The sequence below is a fragment of the Ischnura elegans genome, chromosome 4 (assembly GCF_921293095.1).
Source record: "Ischnura elegans chromosome 4, ioIscEleg1.1, whole genome shotgun sequence".
In the NCBI taxonomy this organism is placed as follows: Eukaryota; Metazoa; Arthropoda; class Insecta; order Odonata; family Coenagrionidae; genus Ischnura; species Ischnura elegans.
Genome location: NC_060249.1, coordinates 30,381,117 through 30,390,108, shown reverse-complemented (window position 1 = coordinate 30,390,108; position 8,992 = coordinate 30,381,117). Strand labels below are relative to the sequence as shown.

Sequence of the window (8,992 nt, the reverse complement as noted above, 5' to 3'; positions counted from 1 at the left end):
GGAGTTTTTTTTTTAATTATTCACGTTAAATTATATTTCTAAAATTTACCATTCCGAAATCATCTACCTTTTTCAAGCCAACGAACACATGGCTTTTCCTCTACTCCTGCGACAAGAGGTTGTAAGGCAGTAATTGGCGTATAATTTTTCTCGAATACTAAGTCCAAGAATTAAGAAAAAAGATACGTATGGAAACTGTAAATAATAATTTATATTGATACGTCTGAAATATGTAAAACGTTGTTGATGGCAACGTTGCATTTGGTACGAGTATTTCCTATTCAGAACGCATATGTTATTTTGATATGAAGGACAGTGGTCCTATCATACACGACTTCATGGCGATGGCCATCATTTGACAGTCATGAACGCTCGAAAATGGTTCGCGTGTTTGCGTAGGAAAGGGGTTGAAATGCCCAGCTGCTCGGGGAGGAGGGATGGGGGGAAGGCAAGAGGAGATGGTTGAGGCGCAAAAGGAAAAGGTAAAAAAAAACATGCCAGTCACGTAAAATACCTCGCTACTACTGAGTGGTGTCCCACTATGGTGGTTTCGGCCTTGGAGAGTTACTCAATGACCAATATCAACCTATAATATACCACTTATACTTGTGAAACTTTTTACGGACTTCGGGAGCTTCAGAGCATCTTATTCTTACACGTCAGCATGTTATTACCTCCGATTACGTTCATAACCTGATAGTCAGTGGCGTAACTATGGGGGGGGGGGAGAATGAGGGAAATATATCCCCCCCCCAAAGACTCAGGGCCGTATTTTTAAACAATACTCTTATCGCCGGAATGGGATGAGAAAGAGTTGTATCTCCACCTACTATTCGCAGTCAAGAACGTTCCTACAGCAACACCAAACTCTTCCTCTTCGAAGTAGTGGGTGTTGAGTTGATCGCTGAAATTCTCATATCTACGTCATGCTTTGTGTGACGTTTGCTGCCCACAGTTCATTGCGGCAAGAACGCATCAACAAAAAGGAGATCGCTTTTATTAATAAAACTGGAGGACAACAAGATGGACAGGCTTACAAGGGAAGAGACGAAGTTGTTGATTGGCGTCATAACTAGCGTCTGGAGGTGTTGGAAAGCAAGAAGACGGATGCATTATGGAAGGCGAAGAAGGCGAGAGCCTAGTTGAATGTGCAGGACGAATTTAATTCGAACGAATTTGTTCGGAAGGTAAGTATGTTTGTTTGGAAGTATGATGGTGATAAATGCATTGTCTGATAGTTGAAAAGATTTTTGTTTCAATGAACAATTAATTATGAAAAATGGTTGCTGACTGATCGCTAACTATTTATCAAAGTCATAATTTTAAAACTATCTATAAATTCGGAGACATTTTCATGAAGAGCCATTCTGCGATTGCGACTATCCATGCTCGGCATTTCGCGAGACAACTTGCTCATTTTCAACAAAAATCTAACATAACTCGTGTAAGTCTGTTGGTAACATCGACGTAGCTCATCTAGGTTCGTAGCTAGTTCATTGGTTTTGGGGTTTAAAAACCGGTGAAAAGCTATAACTTTTTTTTAGATTCTTTGCTGAAATCCTCATAAAGTGCACTTTGGTGGTAGATTGCAAAAAACCTTCGTGATTATGTCGCGGCCAGAGATTTTCCACGAAACGTATTTCCCTTCATTTCCAATACAAGATTAGACGTGATTCGCGCCATGCGATACAAGTAAATCTTATTTTCCTGCGCCGAAATCAAAAGCTTCACAACAATAATTCCAAGTTAATGGAATGTTAATGGAATTATTATTGTGAAGCTTTTGGTTTCGGCTTGTAGCGGCGGGGTAGGGGTAACAATTAAAACGACTCCGCAATGGTGGCGGAGTTGCTGTAATTGTTATTTAGTGGCAAAGTAAATAAATTCGTGAATATACGTAGTGTACGTGTAGCATTATCAATTGTGGCTGTAGTGATGGATATTTATTTTTGGTTTGGTTACAAGTCCAGTGATATATTTTGTCGTAAATCTCAATGTAACGGATAATTTTTCTATCTCACAGCGTACCGCCAAGCAATTGAGGAAGAGTTGCGATAATATCAAGATGAGGAAACGGGAAGAGCTGGCGAATGAAAGGCAGGAGATGATGAAGAGTGGTGGCGGACCAATGACACCCACCAGTAAGGAAGATTTGCCACCAGAGATGGAAATAGCCTCGCCGTCCGTCTCCTACTCTCCGGCGAATGCTGGGGACTCTGATGCGTTGGCGGTCCCTAGCGTTTCCCCGGTGGGTAGGGATGGGACCTTGGATTGTTTGCTTCCTCTCAACATTTCTGAGATATCAGGCAAGTTGATTAAAAAAACGGGTATGTTCCTATCATTATTAAAGGGAATTCCTTATTGTTGCACTGAGATTATTATCAAGTAAAATATTATCATGTTGCATCTGTCAGTCAAAAAATATAAAATGTGTACAGTACCATGATTGTGCTTAAAGGAATACAACTTCGTTAAAGAGAAATTGACCTGCATCATACTAGCCTTTGTGTATTGTGTGGTTATTTTTCTGTGACCTTTATAAAATGTCATTGCATATCCAATATAATCATCATGGTTGAAGTTAAGTTGAGTTACTTGATGCTATTTCCAGGAATTATGTCACATGATTTTCATTAATCAACGTTATACTTTCTTATTTTTCCTCTGAGTTAAATGACCACCATCGAGAGGAAGCATACACTCCGAGGATGCAATCTGCAGGGACTTCTTGCAGTACAAAAAGGGCATAATTAATCAGGGAAGCGGCCATTGAGAAGGAGATGGAGGCTAGGCTGGGACTCATGGCATCTTACAATGAAAAGTAGGATGCCATCCAGCGGATCCGGAAGAGGGAAGCGGAGATTGCTTGTGCTATTAAGGAGCAGGAACTTGCCAATGCCAAGGCTGCTGGAAACATCATCCATATGGAGGAGGAATTTAAGAAGTGTATCCAAGGCATACAGCTTCAAACAGAGGAGGCGAAGTTGAAGCGTGTGGTATTTGTTATGATATATTTTGCTTGGTGTTGCTTGTGCTTTCATTTTAAAATTCTCCATTATCTTGATGTTTTTAAAGTCATTAGCAAATGATTATCTGACAAAGGTTATTCAGGGAAAATATATTCATTGCAATTACCTAATTTTAGGGATAATGAAAACAAAATAAATGTAGTTAGAAGTTTGATGCACGTTTCAGTTTGAGCCTCTGCAGAATAGGCAAATTAGTGATGGGAATTCAAACTTAAAATACTGGTACTAGCCTTAGGCTCAGTTTATGGAGGCTTTCAATTTTGAAACCCAGTGTGATAAAATTGAATCCATGCAATGCTCTCTGAAATGAATTATTACAAATGAAGATATTAAAAGCATGTGAATGATCATTGTGTTTGCATATGGATATTAAGGTATAATGCATGCTTTGAGAGACCTAATTATGCCTGTATTATTGCATGGAGTTTATATGTATCATATGCTTATATGCCACTTCTTTGCAAGCTTTCAGATACTCCTCTATGAATTCCTCCTCTTCCTTGACATTGGTCAGCTCCTGCTCCTGCTTCTCTCTCCTGGGCTGCTGGATACCTCGATGTCATGAAAGATGCCATAACTCTGCTGCCTGCTTCTATGCCTTAACCTGAACCATTTCCTGTGGTGATGGTGCCCTCTCTGTAACTGGAATGAGAACTTCTGCACCTGCATGGCTTTTCCCCGCCTTCATTACTCCTGCCTTTCATAAGCCATATCCCATCTCTTCCTCATCTAATTCTGCACATCCAACTAGCAATTTTGCCTTTTTTGCATTAGATTTTGCATCGTCTTCATGCTATCGGAAATGTGTTTTGTGATTTTAATTTCAGTGCCAGCCAACAACTTTGTTCTTCCTTAGTAAATTTCTCTTGTTTTTGTAAATGTGTTTAATTTTCATTTAATAAAGCTAAATTCAATTGAACCTGTATAATGTTATTTAGCTGCATTTCCCAATCCCTATATATGTATATCTTTCTTTCAATCTTTTCAGGTAAAATGATGACATAGGTAAAGGCAAGATGTAATGTAGTATGCATTCTTTTCATACAGTGAGTGGTCAACATCAAACGTGCAGTATGAGGTTCAAAATGAAGCAATTTTTTGGATAATTTTAACATGTTGGTGAAGGTAACACGAACTAATGGTTGGAAAAACTTTCATTTAGCAAATTAAGTGAGTAATATTTATGTTAACGTGTAAGTTATTACTGCCTCCAGGTCAATCATTGCTGCTTTATCAATTTTATAGTTGCTTTCATGTAAAATTGTAAAAGACGTTTATTCATACCACCCATGAGTGAAAATAATTTAGTACTAATCAAGTAGTATGCTTGAACAATTCCACTAATTAGTCATTTCACTGCTTACTCAAGGCATTACTGCCTTTAAAGGATCAAAGTTTTTAAAAATTCCATTTTATATTTTAAGTAGTATCAGTCACATATATCAATCGTCACTGAATATGAAGGTTGATATAGTATGCCTGCGGACTTGATTCTCCTATGTACTAGTGTTCCATTGCTGACATAGAATTCCTTATTTACATTCTTGATTACTTGCTCCATGTTGTAAGATATTAATAGCCAATTCAGAATATGAATAACAGGGGTAGGCCTTCCATTACCTTACTCTGTAATTCCTTCCTTCTATCAGCCCTTCCATCAGACAGTCATGTTTCATTATCTGGCTGATTACCACTCCATTTTTTAATTAAAAGTGATTCTGCTAAGGTTAGTTCAAATATTTATAATTTTAAAATAGAACTGTTTAATTTTATTTATTTCTTGACATTACATTGCTAAAATCCAATTTTTTGGCATAATTATTATTATCACCCATGCATTATTAATGATTATTTATGCATACCATTGTATGTATGTCCCTACAAATATGAAATGGGTACTTTGAAAGGGCCTAACATAATGAGATAGGGTATTAAATTAGGAGAATGAAGTACCCGTGACAAGAGATAACTCTACCTATCTTCATGTCGTTAACTGTATTTATACATTGTAAGGGACATGCAAAGGAAGTGGGAGTCTTGGGCAGGAAAGGAAAATGAAGGAACTACCTATATGGATTTTCATTGGAATAATATAATTTTATTCAAGACTAAACAAGACCCATTACAATGGAACAGTACAGTATGGAGATGTGTTTCGGAAGAGCTTTATGTATCAGTTAGAAAAATACACTAAAGGGATAAGCAGAATCCCATTTATTAAGAAGTAGAATTACTCAGCAACCACGGTTTGCCTCAGCTTGATATTTTCAAACCATAATATGCCTTGAGATGAAGCTGCCAATTTCAACATAAGATACGTTGTGATAAACTTGGTAAATAAACATTTACATACCTTTACGTTTAATGAAAACCATATGATCTATTCCGGTTTCCGTACAATTAGCCTAACTCTCCCCCCGAACTCACAGTAGGAACATAGGTGCAGTCGATACCACCCAATACGTATACTCTAGGAAATCAACCTTTGTCATAAAAAGATGTCTTACATCTAGCAGTATTTTCCTCTGAAATTGGCAACTTATGTTTACATTTGTAACGAGGTATCAATGCCACCAGGTCATTACTGATGCTCTGTAACGGTTACCAAATATTTTGAACTCAATACCTTATAGCGCTTCCCCTCCAAATGGAAAATTTTCATTCATACAATTTCCAAACTAAGGAGAAATCATACCTTAATTATTCTCAACACCGTCCCCTGAGCAACTCCGGGTAGATCGCCACAAACGAGATTTAATACTGTGTTACATAATCAAAGCGATAATATAAATCTTGCGTAAAAATACCACATACCTGGAATGACCCGGAGGCATAAAACCTAAAGGCAATTAGCAGTTTTAACATATACGGAATCGTCAGAACACGATTGCTTAAATGTTCACTCCATTCAGAGGGTAAAATAACGTCTGTTACGGTTCATATTGTGAAGCGATACCTCTGGAGAAATTCCTTTCTGAATAGTAGTACTCAATGATATTCTACCTATCCCTTAAGTGTATTCGTCCAACATAAATATACGACTCTTTCAACACATACCTTGAAAATTCAGCATCCATTTCATAACAACGGTTGTTTACTTACAGACTTAACGCTTTTTTCGTTCTTTTTATACGTTTCCTCATAACAGGCATATATTATGAAACAAATAAATATCATCACGTTAAAAAAGCGTAATTTTTATGGAATTTTGATCGCATACTGCAAAATGTGTCCGGAAAAAAATGACAAAATCCGGAGGTTAACAACGCATTCCGCCATATTAGGCCTTGAAACAGTTCCTACAATTTAGAAGGGTGGTCTGATCCATGCTCAAAATAGTAGGGAGAAATTCGGTAAGCTTGTAGATGGAGTTGATTCTACTAAGAAGGAGGTACGTTTAAAAAACGCTTGGAGGTTGATTTCCCCCTAGTAACGCGTCACACAGGAAGAGTCGTTCCTCTAGGAACGTCTTAAAATACGGCCCTCAGAGAAATAAAAAATATTGAAAACCATTGTCTAGTTTGCACTTATAATAACTGCATCTGCTTAAAGTTATTTTTATTAGTGCCCAAATGATGTAAAATGTATTTATGTATTTCCTGGCATGCCATTTTTAAAAAATCTTCCCGAACCCCCCAAGGGGGGAGGGGGGAGTCGCCACCCCAGACCATCTCACTCCCCCCTCCCCCAAAGCATATTCCTAGTTACGCCACTGCTGGTAGTATTGACTGTAATACTTAATTGTAAGCAGTCAATCTGTGTAACTACAGAGTAATTTCGGAAAATATGCAACGCTTACATACTACTTGGCACTGACAAAGATTTGGACACTAAATATACCTCTTCTAGGGCAGCACATCAATATTCTTTAATACGTACCTGCAATACCAACCAATGAAGAAAGTATTTCAATGTTGATGCGCTAAAGTGAATTAATTGAGCTGTAATGATATCTCATATCTGAAATTTATGGAATACATTGTGTGCTACCGAAAACTATTTGAGTGTCACTCTCAGGAAATATAACTAGAGTGTTAACTTGATGCGATTATTTCATACGCAATGAGAATCGGCGAATTGTAATATGCGTCAAAATTGTCTAATTCATTTCAAAGATATGCATTTCATGTATGTTTCAGATGAATATTTCATGAAAATTATTGTTAATGGTAAGTTTAACAATCTATTACATTAATAAACAGATTTTTCTATATTCTGTCAAAAGTAATTTATTGAGGACTAATTTTCTAGTAATCAAATACGTATTATTAATTACTATAAATGAATCGTGTAGGTGATTAGGATGAACATTAGCCATTGGGAAAGGAGATCAGAAAATAGTAGAAGTCTTCAAGACCAGGTCCTGGCGGTTGAAACTTAAGGTAAAATGGAAGGAAAGAATAAGAAAAGAGGAGGTATACCAAAGAATAGGGAAGAAAGGAAAAGTGCTGCATGTTCCAAAAAAATGATACGGTGGATAGACCGTGTCATATGACACAGTAAATTCGTGAGAATTATTTTGGAGGGAAAAAATCGAAGTGTAATTCCCTCGAGATGCCTAGAAATAAGTACTCGGGGAAATAAAGGAGGAAATCAGAAAGCTGAAGAAACTGGTTTGGCAGAAGGAAAAAAGGAGGGCCGCAGTTTGTACACAAATTCTACGATTGCAGTACTATGAATGAATGAATCGCCAGGATAATTATGTAGCAGAATATTTTCGCCAGTATAATAATACGATATAATATTTCCTGGAGTTTAGGTCAATTTTAAAACAAGTTTCAGCCAACTTTTCGATTTATTTTTAAATCATCATCAGGGCTATCATTTTCCAAAAAAACTTATACATTCTATACTTCACAAAAACAACGCTATATTTTCACATACTCAAAATTCACTAAACAATAGATTCATCAAATACAACATCCCCATACCGTGGAATCATCTATATTGGTAAATTATCTGAACAAATTACGAAGGTATTAAAAAAAATAAATTATAAAATTGCACACAAAAATCATAACACTCTAAACAAGCTCCTATACACAAAAATAAAATCTGAAACCCCTAAAAATTTAAAAAGTAATATAATATATAAAATGTCATGCCTCAATTGTAACACTTGTTATATAGGACAAACATCACAATATTTAAAAAATAGAATTTCACAACACAAATCATCAGTAAAAGGTGGTATACTCTGTGTGCTCTTGCTAGCCATAGCATAAACAATGGCCATAGTTTTGATTTTGAGAACGCCGAAATTTTAGATCATGAGGTTATATTGAAAAAAAGACTTTTCAAAAATGGTTTACATTTCAAAAACAAAAAATTGTTGTAATAAAAAAACTGACATCGATAACCTCAGTAAAATTTATTTTTATTTAATACATCAAAATTAATGACAACTTAGGTGTGGCAATACCTTAGCAACAAAACATCAATAAATATGTTCAAAGTTATGAGGTATGTCAAAATTTTTTGTGTATTCCATTCTGTTCTTATAAAAAACCCGATTGCACCTTTTTTATGTATAAATATTGTATATCGTTTTAATCTTTGTATTTTATATTGTTCACACTTTTTTCTTACATAGCCCTGATGATGATTTAAAAATAAATCGAAACGTTGGCTGAAACTTGTTTTAAAATTGACCTAAACTCCAGGAAATATTATATCGTATATTTAACAAGGTCAAGAAAAGGAGAAAAAAATAATAAGTATAATAATATTAATAATAATATTATAATAATACCGCCAATACAAAGGAAAGACGCCGTATAGACAGCGTTACCCAGATGTAAAGCGAATTAGACTCGGAGCCGCTTGAGACACGGAGGCTGCGCGCTTGGCTTAGATTACTTGAACAATAAAGAATAAATATCATTAAGAGCGACACGGAGACCATCATATTAGAGCCAAACTATATTTCTAGGTCCGACAGAAGCGATAGATATTTTCCGAAC

At 36.1% G+C, this 8,992-nt stretch overlaps 1 long non-coding RNA gene across 1 annotated transcript; it reads left to right on the top strand.

The window, feature by feature from the left end:
* The first annotated feature begins 994 nt into the window (after positions 1-994).
* On the top strand, positions 995-3,948 carry LOC124157227. The gene is made up of 2 exons (XR_006864558.1): positions 995-1,187; positions 2,024-3,948. It is a non-coding gene; the product is annotated as an uncharacterized LOC124157227 (long non-coding RNA).
* The last annotated feature ends 5,044 nt before the right edge of the window (positions 3,949-8,992 follow it).